Raw genomic sequence first — 15,194 nt, forward strand, 5'->3', positions numbered from 1 at the left:
AGGCGGAGATAGACAGATTTTTGAGCGATTAAGGGAGTAAAGGATTATGGGGAGCGGGCAGGGAAGTGGAACTGAGTCGATGATCAGATCAGCCATGATCTTATTGAATGGCGGAGCAGGCCCGAGGGGCCAAATGGCCTACTCCTGCGCCTATTTCTTATGTTCTTATGTTGTAACTGAACATTTCTCCCAGTGTAACCTTTTCTGTAATGAAATATGTGTAATTTAATAAACCTCAGGTCCTTTTTCATGTCTGCTGCAGATTTCGGAGTTGATTCCAGAGATGTGGGGTTTGACTTATGACGATAGGTTGAGTAGGTTGGGCCTATACACATTGGAGTTCAGAAGAATGAGGTGATCTCTGTGTGGCCCTGAAGGTCAGTGACCAGGCTGAAGTTCTGTTCCCCCTGTAAGATCCTCCTCAAAGATTGTCCTTTCTCAGCTCCAGCCAGGTGATGCTAAACCCTCCGGTGGGAAAGACAAAAATTCACAGCAATGTGTTGAAAGCAAAACTAATTTATGTGTCTATATACCAAATATTAAACTCCAGTACAGTTACAGGAGTGATTACCATCAGCGTTACAGGAGTTACAAACCCCAACTGTCAGAATGAACACGATTCAGTCCGGGATGTATTAACCGCAGTAATAACAGCAGAATCCAACCCCTGCAGTCACTTGTGAACTCCCTGGTGTGTCAGCAGGTGGGATGAACGAATGAATCCCTTCCCACACTCAGAGCAGGTGAACGGTCTCTCCCCAGTGTGAATTTGCTGGCGTGTCAGCAAGTTGGATAACTGCATGCATCCCTTCCCACACTCAGAACAGATGAACGGCCTCTCGTGAACTCGCTGGTGTCTCAGCAGGTGGGATTAAGTCGCTGGTGTCTCAGCAGGTGGGATGAAGTAGTGAATCCCTTCCCACAGTCGGAGCAGGTGAATGGCCTCTCCCCAGTGTGAACTCGCTGGTGTCTCTGCAGGTGGTACGACAGAGTAAATCCCTTCCCACACTCGGAGCAGGTGAACGGCCTCTCCCCACTGTGAACTCACTGGTGTGTCAGCAGGTGGGATGATGCCGTGAATCCCTTCCCACAGTTGGAGCAGGTGAATGGCCTCTCCCCAGTGTGACCTCGCCGATGTGTTTCCAGCTGGGATGGGGAGTTGAAACGTTTCCCGCAATCCCCATATTTACATGGTTTCTCCCCAGTGGGACTGCACTTCTGTCTCTCCAGTTTGGACGATTGGCTGAAGCCTTGTCCACACATAGAGCACGTGTACCGTTTCTCCCCACTGTGAACGGTGCCTTCTGCTTCCATGGTCAAAAGCTGATGATATTCCAGTCCCGATGTAGCGAGTGATTGTCAGATCTTGAGGTGATGTTTGGTTTGAGCTTCCAGTCTACAAATCCTCCCCTTTTAACACCCTGAAAAGTGAATTTCAAACAGGAAAAGTGAGTGTGAGAGATAACCCACAAAAACACAAAGGCAGATTGTGAAATTGAGCTTAATGAATCTGGTCATTTGTGGGGCTGGCACGAGGAAAAAGTGACCATGAAAGCTGCCGGATTGTCGTAAAAACACATCTGGGTTAGTACTGTCTTTCAGGGAAGGGAACCCACCTCTCTCGACAGGCCCACATGGTAAATTGTTGGTCCCACCGGTCCCAGAGGTACTGGGGATGAAATCCAGCAGCTTCTCCCCCTCTCCATTCAGCTCAAACTGATGTAACAAACAGACCCACACAGGAGGCCAGGGAGTGACTTCCACATCCAGCGCCCACCTGATACAGAGCGGCTGGGAATTGCTGGGCCTGCTGTATAAATGTAAGTTGTTGTTTTCCTGGTGTGGGGGAGGTGCTTCGCCCGGGGGTTGCTGGTGCCGGGCCTGGTGGCTCTGACTCGGGGAACGAGAGCCGCACTCGGCGCGGCCCGGGGAACGAGAGCCGCACTCGGCACGGCCCGGGGACCGAGAGCCACACTCGGTGTTGCCCGGGGAACGAGAGTCGCACTCGGTGTTGCCCAGAGACTGAGTTCAGCACTTGGTGTTGCCCGGGGACTGAGAGTCACACTCGTTGTTGCCCGGGGACCGAGAACCACACTCGGTGTTGCCCGGGGACTGAGAGCCACACTCGGTGTTGCCCAGTGACTGAGAGCTGCACTCGGTGTTGCCCGGTGACTGAGAGCCGCACTCGGTGTTGCCCGGTGACTGAGAGCCGCACTCGGTGTTGCCCAGTGAATGAGAGCCACACTCGGTGTTGCCCGGGGACTGAGAGCCACACTCGGTGTTGCCCGGGTACTGAGAGCCACACTCGGTGTTGCCCAGTGACTGAGAGCCGCACTCGGTGTTGCCCGGGGACTGAGAGCCACACTCGGTTAAAATGGAGGCAGACAAAAAGCAGGAAACTATAGAGCAGTTAGCCTAACATCTGTGGTTGGGAAAATATTCAAGAGTTTATTCTTAAAGAAGCAGTAGCACGACATTTGGAAAAGCATAATTCGGTCAGGCAGTCAGCATGGATTTATGAAGGGGAAGTTAAGTTTGACAAATTTGCTGGAATTCTTTGAGCATGTAACGAACAGGGTGGATAAAGTGGGTGTGGTGTATTTGGATTCCCAGAAGGCATTTGACAAGGTGCCACATAAAAGGTTACTGCACACGATAAATTTCACGGGGCTGGGGGTAATATATCAGCATGGATAGAGGATTGGCTAACTAACAGAAAACAGAGAGTTGGGGTAAATGTTTCATTCTTGGGTTGGCAATCAGTAACGACTGGGGTGCCGCAGGGATCAGTGCTGGGACCCCAACTATTTACAATATATATTAACGACTTGGAAGAAGGGACCGACTGTAACGTAGCAAAGTTTGCTGGCAATACAAAGATGGGAGGAAAAGCAATGTGTGAGGAGGACACAAATAATCTGTAAAAGGACACAGATAGGCTAAGTGTGTGGGCAAAAATTTGGCAGATGGAGTATAATGTTGGAAAGTTTCAGGTCATGCACTATGGCAGAAAAAAAATCCAAGAGCAAGTTATTATTTAAATGGAGAAAGATTGCAAAGTGCTGCAGTACAGCGGGACCTGGGGGTACTTGTGCATGACACACAAAAGGTTAATATGCAGGTACAGCAAGTGATCAGGAAGGCCAACTGAATCTTCGCCTTTATTGCAAAGGGGTTGGAGTATAAAAGCAGGGAGGTCTTGCTACAGTTATACAAGTTATTGGTGAGGCCACATCTGGAATACTGTGTGCAGTTTTGGTTTCCATATTATTGAAAGGATATACTTGCTTTGGAGTTAGTTGAGAGAAGATTCACTGGGTTGATACCAGAGATGAGGGGTTGACTTATGAGAAAAGGTTAAGGAGGTTGGGCCTCTACTCATTGAATTCAGAAGAATGAATGAGAGGTGATTTATCGAAATGTATAAGATAATGAGGGGGCTTGAAAAGGTGGAAGCAGAGAGGATGTTTTCACTGATAGGTGAGACTAGAACTAGGGGGCATAATCTTAGAATAAATGCCACCCCATTTAAAACTGAGAGGAGGAGGAATTTCTTCTCTGAGGGTTGTACAACTGTGGAATTTGCTGCCTCAGAGAGCTGTGTAAGCTGGGACATTGAATACATTTAAGACAGAGATAGACAGTGTCTTAACTGATAAGGGAATAAGGGGTTATGGGGAGTGGGCAGGGAAGTGGTCCTGAGTCCATGATCGGATCAGCCATGATCGTATTAAATGGTGGAGCAGGCTCGAGGGGCCATATGGCCTACTGCTGCTCCTATTTCTTATGTTCTTATTTTCTTATATAATGGGTGTCTGGTATGAGAGTGTGGATTTGACTCTGTAGCTGTCCATCTCTGGTATGCGGTTGAGGGTTTTAGTCTGTATGTTAGTTTGTGATACGACAGCATGGATTTTATCCTGTACCTGTCAATTTCTGGTAATTGCCTGTGGGTTTCATTCTGTATCAAAAAGGGCCACTCTACAACATAATTCTTAAAGGAAAAAGAGTGTTTAAAAAAATCAAGCCTGAAGGCTCTGAGTCTTAAAGCGAGGAGCATTTGTAATAAGGTGGACGAATTAACTGCACAGATATCTGTTAACGGATATGAAGTAATTGGGATTACTGAGACATGGCTCCAGGCTAACCAAGGCTGGAAGTATCACATCCCGGGGTATTCAATATTCAGGAAGGATAGCCAGAAAGGGAGGTGGCGTAGTGTTAATGGTGAAAGAGGAGATTAACGCAATAGTAAGGAAGGACATTAGCTGGGATAATATGGAATCTATATGGGTCGAGCTGCGAAACAATAAAGGGTAGAAAACGTTCGTTGGGGTTGTGTAGAGACCACCAAACAGTAGTAGGGAGGTTGGGGATGGCTTCAAACTGGAAATTAGGGACGCGTGCAATAAGAGTATAGCAGTTATCATGGGTGACCTTAACCTAGAAATTGATTGGGCTAACCAAACCTGTAGCAATACTGTGGAGGAGGATATTCTGGAGTGTATAAAGGATGGTTTTCTGGACCAATATATCGAGGAACCAACTGAAGAGCAGACTATCCTAGACTGGGTCTTGTGTAACGAGAGAGGGTTAATTAGCAATCTGGTCGTGCATGGCACCTTGGGGAAAAGTGACCATGATGTGGTAGAATTCTTCATTAAGCTGGAGAGCGACACAGTTAACTCAGAGACGAGGGTCCTGAACTTAAAGGAAACTTCAATGGTATGAGACGTGATTTGGCTAGGATAAACTGGCGAATGATACTTAAAGGGTTGATGGTGGATAGGCAATGGCAGACATTTAAAGATCACATGGATGAATTACAACTGTTGTACATCCCTGCCTGGCGTAAAAATAAAACCGGAAAGTTGGCTCAACCATGGCTAACTAGGGAAATTAGGGACATTGTTAAATCCAAGGAAGAGTCATATAAATTGGCCAGAAAAAGCAGTCAACCTGAGGACTGGGAGAAATTTAGAATTCAGCAGAGGAGGACTAAGAGTCTAATTCGGAGAGGGGAAATAGAATATGAGAGTTAGCTTGCAGCGAACATTAAAAACTGACTGCAAAAGCTTCTATAGATATGTGAAGAGAGAAAGATTAATGAAGTCGAATGTAGGCCCCTTGCAGTCAGAATCAGGTGAATTCACAACAGGGAACAAGGAAATGGCAGACCAATTGAACAAATACTTTGGTTCTGTCTTCATTAAGGAAGATACGAATAACCTCCCGAAAATACTAGGGGACCGAAGGTCTAGTGGGAAGAAGGAACTGAGGGAAATCCTTATTAGTCAGGAAATGGTTGAAGGGAAACTGATGGGACTGAAGGCCGATAAATCTCCAGAGCCTGATAGTCTGCATCCCAGAGCAGTTAAAGAAGTGGCCCTAGAAATAGTAGATGCATTGGTGGTCATTTTCTGGAATTTCATGGACTCTGGATCAAACCTATGGATTGGAGGGTAGCGAATGTAACCCCACTTTTTTTTAAAAAAGGAGGGGTAGAGAAAACAGGGAATTATAGGCTGGTTAGCCTGACGTCGGTGGTGGGAAAATGCTGGAATCAATTATTAAAGATGTAATAGCAAATCATTTGGAAAACACTGACAGGATTGGTTCAAGTCAGCATGGATTTCTGAAAGGGAAATTATGCTTGAGAAATCTTCTAGAGATTTTTGAGGATGTAACTAGTAGAGTGGATAAGGGAGAATCAGTGGATGTGGTATATTTGGAATTTCAAAAGACTTTTGAAAAGGTCCCACACAAGAGGTTAGTGTGCAAAATTAAAGCACTTGGATTTGGGGGTAATGTATTGACGTGGATAGAGAACTGGTTGGCAGACAGGAAGCAAAGAGTAGGAAAAAACAGTGTTTTTCAGAATGGCAGGTAGTGACTAGTGGGGTGCTGCAAGGTTCAGTGCTGGGATCCCAGCTATTTACAATATATATTAATGATTTAGACGATGAAATTGAAGGTAATATCTCTGAGTTTGCAGATGACACTAAGCTGGGTGGCAATGTCAGCTGTGAGTAGGATGCTAAGAGCCTGCAGGTTGACTTGGACAGGTTAGGTGATTGGGCAATTGCATGGCAGATGCAGTATAATGTGGATAAAGGAGAGGTTATCCACTTTGGTGGCAAAAGCAGGAAGGCAGATTATTATCTGAATGTTGACAGATTATTAAAATGGGATGTGCAAAGAGACCTAGGTGTCATGGTACATCAAGTCACTGAAGTTAGGCATGCAGGTACAGCAGGCAGTAAATAAAGCAACTGGAATGCTGGCCTTCATAGCGAGGGGATTTGAGTATCGGAGCAGGGAAGTCTTACTGCAGTTGTACAGGGCCTTGGTGAGACCACACCTTGAGTATTGTGTGCAGTCTTGATCTCTTAATCTGTACAAGGACGTGCTTGCTATTGAGGGAGTGCAGCGAAGGTTCACCAGACTAATTTCCAGGATGGCAGGACTGACATATGAAGAAAGACTGGATCAGCTAGGCTGGAATTTAGAAGAATGAGAGGGGATCTCATAGAAACATATAAAATTATGACGGGACTGGACAGGTTTGAGGCAGGAAGAATGTTCCCAATGTTGGGGAAGTCCAGAATGAGGAGTCACAGTCGAAGGATGAGGGGTAAGCCATATCGGACTGAAATGAGGAGAAACTTTTTCACCCAGAGAGTGGTAAACCTATGCAATTCTCCACCACAGAAAGTTGTGGAATCCAGTTCGTTGGATATATTCAAGAGGGAGTTAGATGTGGTCCTTACGGCTAAGGGGATCAGGCGGTATGGAGAGAAAGCGGGAGTGGGGTACTGAAGTTGCATGATCAGCCATGCTCATATTGAATGACGGTGCAGGCTCGAAAGGCCGAATGGCCTGCTCCTGCACCTATTTTCTATGTTTCTATCCATTCTTGATGTGTGAGTGTGTGTTCTGTGCTGTATCTGTCCATCTCTGTTTTGTGAATGTGAGCTCTACTCCATACCTGTCATTCTGCAGTATGTTAGTATTGTTTTACTGTGCACCCCCAATTCCTGATAGAGTATTCGTTTTACTTTCTAACTCTCAATTTGTGTTATGGAGGTGAGTTTTATGCTGAATCTGTCGGTCTCTGGTAAATGAGTCTGAGTTTTACTCTGTATCTATCTGTCTCTGGTATGTGAGTGTTGGCCTTTCTCTGTCTCTATCCATTTCTGTTATGGGAGCCTGGGTTTTATTCTGCACCCGTCAAGTTCTTATATGTGATTGTGGGCCTTAATCTATACCTGCCAGTTTCTGCTTAATTGTGAGTGGACTTTCCTTTGCACCTGTCAGTTTCTGGAATGAAAGAGAGATCTTTACCGTGTACCTGTCAATTACTGGTTCGTGAGTATGGGCATGTCACTGTATGTCAATTTATGTTATGGGAATCTGGATTTTAAAATGTCAGCCTCTGATATGTGTGTATGGGTTTTATACTGTATCTCTCAGTCTCTGATATGCAAGTGTGTGTATTTTTCTGTAACTGTCAGGTTTTGGTGTGTGTTGAGGTTTAATCTGCGCCTCTCAGTTTCTGCTGTGGTAGTCTGAGTTTAATCTGTATTTGCCAGTCTCTAGTATGTGAACGTGAGAATCAATTTTACATTTTACCTGTATTTCTCTGATATGTGAGTGAAGATTTTGCCTTCTACGTGTCATTTTTCAGATGTGTGGGTGTGGGTTTTACTCTGCCCCTATCAGTTTCTGCGATGCAAGTAACAATTTTACTAACTGCCTTTCAGTTTTCCGATATGTGCACATGGGATTTACACTTTACCTGTCACTCTCTGGTATGCAAGTGGGGATTTTATTCTGTTACTGTCACTTTCACATATGTGGGTGTGCGTTGTATATTGTATCTGTCAGTCTGTGGTATAGGAATGTGGGTTTTATTCTGCACTTGTCATCTTCTGGTATGTTCCGTCAGATTCTGAAACATGAATATGGCTTTTGCTCTGTACACACCAGCTTCTTATATGCGAGTGTGGTTTATACTATCTGACATTTTTTCTGATAGATGATTGTCTTTTATTCTCTACCTGCCAGTTTCCGGCAAGTGAGTGTGTGTGTTTAATGTACATGTCAGTGTGATCTGTTTCAATGGTGAAACAGCATGTGATTATACTGTTCCATGTGGCTGTAAGATTCACAATGTAACTCTGTCACTTCGGATCACTGTGGGACCGACAGCTTTTGCAGTCTGTGACAATAGGATTGAGGCCAGTTCTGTGTCTCTATGGTCTGTGAGTGATAATCTATTTACTGTGTGTGAGAAGGAGCTGCCTGCACTGTTCCTTGTATTCTGGGTGGAGGAAAGATCATATTTGTTCTGGCTGGTGAAGAATTTTGATCTGAGAATAATAATACGAGAACATTATTAGTTCTAAGATATGGATGCGGGGAGAATATGATGTATCTGAGGGAGTGACAATGTAGCTCTCGATCATCAGCAACACGGTTCTGGAGAACTCAGCTCACCGAAATATAACCCGTCTTTAAAATATCTTCTCCCACACTCCTCTCCTGGTGCCTGCAATAGATGCACTTTGTGAAACACCCCACATCCTCACTGTCAGGCTGTGTTTCCACTGCACACTGTCCAAGAACAACAGACACGGTGAGATTGGAACTGAATCAGGAACATTCACTACTGATTTGGGGAAAGAAAGCAGCAATGATTTGAAAGAGCGAGGTGGTTTACTTTCTCTGCTATCTTACACTGTCCACACAAAGCCCGAGAATGGCCTTTCCCTTCCCCCATTCACATCATGTTCCGGAACTAGTTCCTGCTCCACTCTGCCTCTTTACACACAGCCCCCGACGGAACTAAACCAGGAATATTCACTACTGGGTTGGAGAGAGAAAGCAGCAATGATTGTAAATAGCAGATTCAGCCCATTCTGTCTCCCTTACCCTGGACACACACTGTCCACACACAGCCTGAGAATGGCCTCTCCCTTCTCTGACTCACACTACGCACTGACACTGGTTCTTGGTCCACTCTGCCTCTTACACACAACTCCCGACTCCCCCCGGACTCAATGCCGATCTCTGAGCCCATCTGCGGATATGCTCCCAAAGCGCTGCGCTGCTGTCAGGAGGCTGCTGCTCGCTGCCTTACCCCGGGGTCACGGTGTCTCCATTCCTGGCTGTTTTAAACCATCTTCTTCCACTCACTGAGTGAATGGTGATCACAGGCAGGGCTGGGGGAGGGGAGGGCGCATGTGCTCTTCTGATCACTGGAAATCGACACAGGGGGTGGGGCTGAACCTCGCATGCGCATCTCTCTGCAATAATTCAATCTGTAAAAATCAAAGCGCACATTCCCCAATTTACTTTTATCAGAATCTGTGCAAAGGAACTGGGCCTGAGGGGGAAGAGGACAGAGAACGATAAAAGCTGGGAGCCTTGTCCCTTGGAGATGCTCAATTTGGGATCATTCCGTGCAGGGTGTTTCTCTCCGTGAGCCCATCTTCACAAAGCAATTCTGCAAAAACATCAGAGGGACGAGGGAGTGTTTGCTGGGACCGTGCAGGAGTTAATATCTGACAGAAAGAATCTGAGATCAGTTTAATTAGAGTAAAACACTCGGATACTGAGAGTAATACTGAAGTGGATAATCAAGGGGCGATAGTCAGGGAGGAACTTAATACAATCACTATTCATAATGAAGTAGTACTCGTTAAAATAATGGGACTAAAGGCAGACAAGTCACCCTGCCCTGATGGCTTACATCGTAGGGTCTTAAGAGAAGTGGCTGCAGAGATAGTGGACACATTGGTTGTAATCTACCAAAATTCCCTGGATTTTGGGACGGTCCCAACAGATTAGAAAACCAAAAAAGTAATGCCTCTATTTAAAAAAAGCAGGTTGACAAAAAGCAGGAAACTATAGACCAGTTAGCCTAATATCTGTCATTGGGTAAATGTTTAAGGCCATTATTAAGGAAGTCGTTGTGGGACATTTGGAAAAGCATGATTCAATCGAGCAGAGTCAGTATGGCTTCATGAAAGGAAAATCATGTTTGACAAATTTGCTGGAGTTCTTTGAGGATATAATGAGTAGGATGGATAAGGCAGAACCAGTGGATGTGGTGTATTTGCATTTCCAGAAGGCATTTGATAAGGTGGCACATAAGAGGTTACTGCACAAGATAAAAGCTCACTGGGTTGGGGGCAGTATATTAGCATGGATAGAGGATAGGCTAACTGACAGAAAACAGAGAGTCGGGATAAATGGGTCTTTTTCTGGTTGGCAAATGGTGACTAGTTGGGTGCCGCAGGAATCGGTGCTTGTTCCTCAACGATTTACAATCTATATTAATGACTTGGAGAAAAGGACCGAGTGTAATATAGCCAAGTTTGCTGATGATACAAAGATGGGTGAGAAAGCAAATTGAGGACAAAATAAATCTGCAAAGGGATATAGACAGGCTCAATGAGTGGGCAAAAATTTGTCAGATGTCGTATAATATGGGAAAATGTGAGGTTATCCACTTTGGCATAAATAATAGAAAAGCAAATTATAATTTAAATGGAGAAAAATTGCAAGTGCTACAGGACAGAAGGACCTGAGGCTGTTTGTGCATAAAACACAAAGAGGTAGTATGTCGGTACAGCAAGTAATCAGGAAGGCAAATGGAATGTTGGCCTTTATTGCAAGAGGGATAAAGTATAAAAAGCAGAGACGTCCTGCTACAACTGTACAGGGTATTGGTGAGACCACACCTGGAATACTGCATGCACTTTTGGTCTGCGGATTTAAGGAAGGATATACTTGCATTGGAGGCTGTTCAGAGGTTGATTCCGGCGATGAGGGAGTTGTCTGATGAGGATATGGTGAGAAGGTTGGGCTGATACACTTGGAGTTCAAAAGAATGAGAGGTGATCTTATTGAAACATATATCAAGGGGACTCGACAAGGTAGATCCAGAGAGGATATTGCCACTCATAGGGTAAACTAAAACTAGGATGCATCGTCTCAGAATAAGGGGTCACCCATTTAAAACGAAGATGAGGAGAAATTTCTTCACACAGAGGATTGCAAATCTGTGGAATTCTCTACCCGAGAGCTGTGGAGGCTGGGTCATTGAATATATTTAAGGCAGAGCGAGACAGATTTTTGAGCGATAAGGGATTAAAGGGTTATGGGGAGCGGCCAGAGAAGTGGAGGTGAGTCCATGATCAGATCACATTATCTTATTGAATGGCAGAGCAGGATCCAAGGGGCAAATGATCCACTCCTGCTCCTATTTCTTATGTTATTATGTTATTATGAGATAATATCCCTGGGACTGTACATGGGGACTCTAACCCTGGGACTTTACATGGGGACTCTAACCCTGGGACTATACATGGTGACTCTAACCCTGCGACTGTACATGGGGACTCTAACCCTGGGAGTGTACATGGGGACTCTAACCCTGGGACTGTACATGGGGACTCTGACCCTGGGACTCTCCATGGGGACTCTGACCCTGGGACTGTACGTGGGGACTCTAACCCTGGGACTGTACTTGGGGACTCTAACCCTGGGACTGAACAGCTCTGGGTCTTTCCTGTTACAATTGTCTGGGATGTAACCAGAAGCTTAGCACTGAGCAGCGCCTTTAGGAGATGGTGAGAACTCCGAGGTGTCGAGAATAAAATAACTCAGTTGTTACTTTACCAAGATGACCGCGCATTCGCTTTGCTGCTCGCTGAACCAAGATGGCGGAGGACTGACCCTGCCTTCCTGTACAAAAATGGCCGCCGTTACCCTGGGCCTGTGACCGGGAGAAAGCCTCGAGCCTGCAGCCGCCGATATTCCGGTTATTATTCCGGGCTTGCGGCGGGGACCAGTAGTTTATGAATCCTCCCCGCCTACCCGCTGCTCCATTACTCACCTCCGCCACGCTGAACAACGACTGTTTTGCGGAGCAGATGTTCACCATGTCCACGCCGCCATTACACGCACCGCGCATGCTCCAAACACAGCTCGATCTCGCGCCTGCGCACTGGGCCCCTGTAGAAGGCACGTTCTCCGTCGCGGGGAATGCTGGATAAATACCAAGACCACCTCAGTGAACGGGGCAGTATTTACTGGGCCCCCATTGGGCACTGAACCATGTTCATTCTGGCACTCAGACTTTGTTTCTGCTGCTCTGAATAACCCGATACCTGAGCTGGAGATTAATGTTCTGTCTCAATATTGTTTCAAAATCGTGTGTCCAATATTTCATTTCTCCACAAAAAGAGACTAATTCATGTTCCCTTCCCTTCCATTTAGGGCCTTTTCTTACTCTAGATTATTTCACATCTCACGTAAATCATCTTTTCCCACATCAAATCCCAAACTTGTTTCATTTGAGTATACGGCTTGTGGATGTCTCAGACTGAACCGGCGTGTCTCACTTTCCAGTCATTTAACCTTCCTTTCAACCAACCCTTGAAAGAACTATCTTGCGTAAGACTGTAAATCTGTTATTTCCTGTATTTAACGATTTTTGAATGCGGTTAATAGATCTCCACACATACTGCATGTGATCAACTTTGAAATGTTCTGACCTTTGTAATTGCCTTTGCTAATTTTGATGGGTTAGTTGATTACAATTTCTTGTTACTAACATACCTTGCACTATTTCTTGCATCAAAATAATTGTTTACCTACTTCCTTTATCAGGTCTTTAGCTTCCCCACTGATCTCTGTTTCCTCTTGTGGGGGAATCGAGAACTAGGTGGTAAAGCCTGAGCATAAGGGGGCACCCATTTAAAATGAAATGAAGAGGAATTTCTTCTCTCAGAGGGTCGTGAATCTTTGAAATTTTCTACCCCAGAGAACAGTGGAGTCTGGGTCATTGAAAATATTTAAGTTGCAGATAGAGTGATTTTTGAAAGATGGTGGAGTCAAGGTTTATGGGGAAAGGGCAGGGAAGTGGAATTGAGGCCAAGATCAGATCAGCCAAGATCATATTGAATGGCGGGGTGGGCTCAAGTGGCCAGATGGCCGACTGCTAATCCTAGTTCAGATGTTCTTAGCATTGGTAACCGGGCTGGGTTTAGATGAAGGTTTAGTGGTTGTGGTTTGTGGTTATTTGTTAGGATTGGGATTAGTGATTGGGATAGTCAATGGGATATTTGGCTTAGGATATAATTATGAACTTAGAAAGAACTATTGCCAATATAAGTGTTACTGGACATGCCCTTTTCCATTTCAAATTTTCAACCTCACAGAGCCGAGTCACAAAACAGCCTCACAATGTGTTCATTCAAGGAACCTTCATTCAGTACAAGCCTCATTTACTCGCTCCTTTCTGTCAACAGCACATCGTAATCTCGACATTTCTCATGGAAAAATAATTGAGTGACATTAGATTTGGGTATTTTGGGCCAATAACAGATGGATATATTTGTTGCGCTGGTTACATCTAATCATCAGCCTGCCTGAAAAGGACTTCTGACAATAATCTGTCACCAGGCCTCACCAGTCACCGTCTGATTCCCGCATCGTCTGTTCATTCATTACCCACCATTCCCCCGAAGTAGAGCTGTTTTCACCGGCATCACCATTCCCCATACTGAAGCTCACTAATTCCCGAGCAGAGCAAAAACACAGGCATGGACTGGTTAGACCGAATGGCTCATTTCTGTGTAATTTTGTAGTCTTCGTGTAAGTGGTCCCTGGATTTGTTGTCACGGTATTATTAATCTCTCAATTTGGTGTCACGGTGTTATTCATCCTGGATTTGATCCTCATTGTAATTGGTCCCTGGATTTGGTGCCTCAGTGTAACTGGTCCCTGGATTTGATGTCTCATTGTAAGGGGTCCCTGGATTTGATGCCTCAGTGTAAGGGCTCCCTGGATTTGATGTCTCATTGTAAGGGGTCCCTGGATTTGGTGCCTCAGTGTAAGGGGTCTCTGGATTTGATGTCTCAGTGTAAGGGGTCCCTGGATTTGATGCCTCAGTATAAAGGGTCCCTGGATTTGATGCCTCAGTGTAAGGGGTCCCTGGATTTGGTGCCTCAGTGTAATGGGTCCCTGGATTTGATGCCTCAGTTTAAGGGGTCCCTAGATTTGGTGCCTCATTGTAAGGGGTCCCTGGATTTGATGTCTCAGTGTAAGGGGTCCATGGATTTGGTTCCTCAGTGTTAGTGGTCCCGAGATTTGATGCCTCAGTGTAAGGGATCCATGGATTTGATGCCTCAGTGTAAGTGGTCCCTGGATTTGATGTCTCAGTGTAAGTGGTCCCTGGATTTCATGCCTCAGTGTAAGGAATCCCTAGATTTGATGTAGCAGTGTAAGGGCTCCCTGGATTTGGTGTCTCAGTGTAAGGGGTCCCTGGATTTGGTGTCTCAGTGTAAAGGGTCGCTGGATGTGGTGTCTCAGTGTAAGGGGTCCCTGGATGTGATGCCTCAGTGTAAGGGGTCCCTGGATTTGATGCCGCAGTGTAAGGGGTCCCTGGATTTGATGTATCAGTGTAAGGGGTCCCTGGATTTGATGTCTCAGTGTAAGGAGTCCCTGGATTTGATGTCTCAGTGTAAGGGGTCCGTGGATTTGATGTCTCATTGGGAGGGGTCCCTGGATTTGATGTCTCAGTGTAAGGGGTCCCTGGATTTGATGCCTCACTGTAATGGGTCACTGCATTTGCTGTCTCAGTGTAAGGGGTCCCTAGATTTGATGCCTCAGTGTAAGTGGTCCGTGGATTTGGTGCCTCAGTGTAAGGGTTCCCTGTATTTGGTGCCTCCGTGTACAGGGTCCCTGGATGTGATGCCTCAGTGTAAGGGGTCCCTAGATTTGGTGCCTCAGTGTAAGGGGTCCCTGGATTTGGTGCCTCAGTGCAAGGGGTCCCTGGATTTGGTGTCTCAGTGTAAGGGGTCCCTGGATTTGGTGCATCAGTGTAAAAGGTTCCCTGGATTTGGTGCCTCAGTGTAAGGGCACCCTGGATTTGATGTCTCAGTGTAAAGGGTCCCTGGATTTGATGTCTCAGTGTAAGGGTCCCTGGATTTGATGCCTCAGCGTAAGGGGTCCCAGAATGTGGTGTCTCAGTGTAAGGGCTCCCTGGATTTGATGTCTCAGTGTAATAGGTCCCTGGATTTGATGTCTCATTGTAAGGGGTCCCTGCATTTAATGCCTCAGTGTAAGGGCTCCCTGGATTTGGTGCCTCAGTGTAAGAATTTCCTGGATTTGGTGCCTCA

At 45.7% G+C, this 15,194-nt stretch overlaps 1 long non-coding RNA gene across 1 annotated transcript; it reads right to left on the reverse strand.

The window, feature by feature from the left end:
* Nucleotides 1-1,163: 1,163 nt before the first annotated feature.
* Nucleotides 1,164-11,986, reverse strand: LOC139239601 (uncharacterized). Its single transcript, XR_011588686.1, has 3 exons — nucleotides 11,906-11,986; nucleotides 8,285-8,372; nucleotides 1,164-1,421 (listed from the first exon to the last, which is right to left on the reverse strand). It is a non-coding gene; the product is annotated as an uncharacterized lncRNA (long non-coding RNA).
* Nucleotides 11,987-15,194: the final 3,208 nt, after the last annotated feature.

The sequence above is a fragment of the Pristiophorus japonicus genome, chromosome 28, assembly GCF_044704955.1.
Source record: "Pristiophorus japonicus isolate sPriJap1 chromosome 28, sPriJap1.hap1, whole genome shotgun sequence".
Classification (NCBI taxonomy): Eukaryota; Metazoa; Chordata; class Chondrichthyes; family Pristiophoridae; genus Pristiophorus; species Pristiophorus japonicus.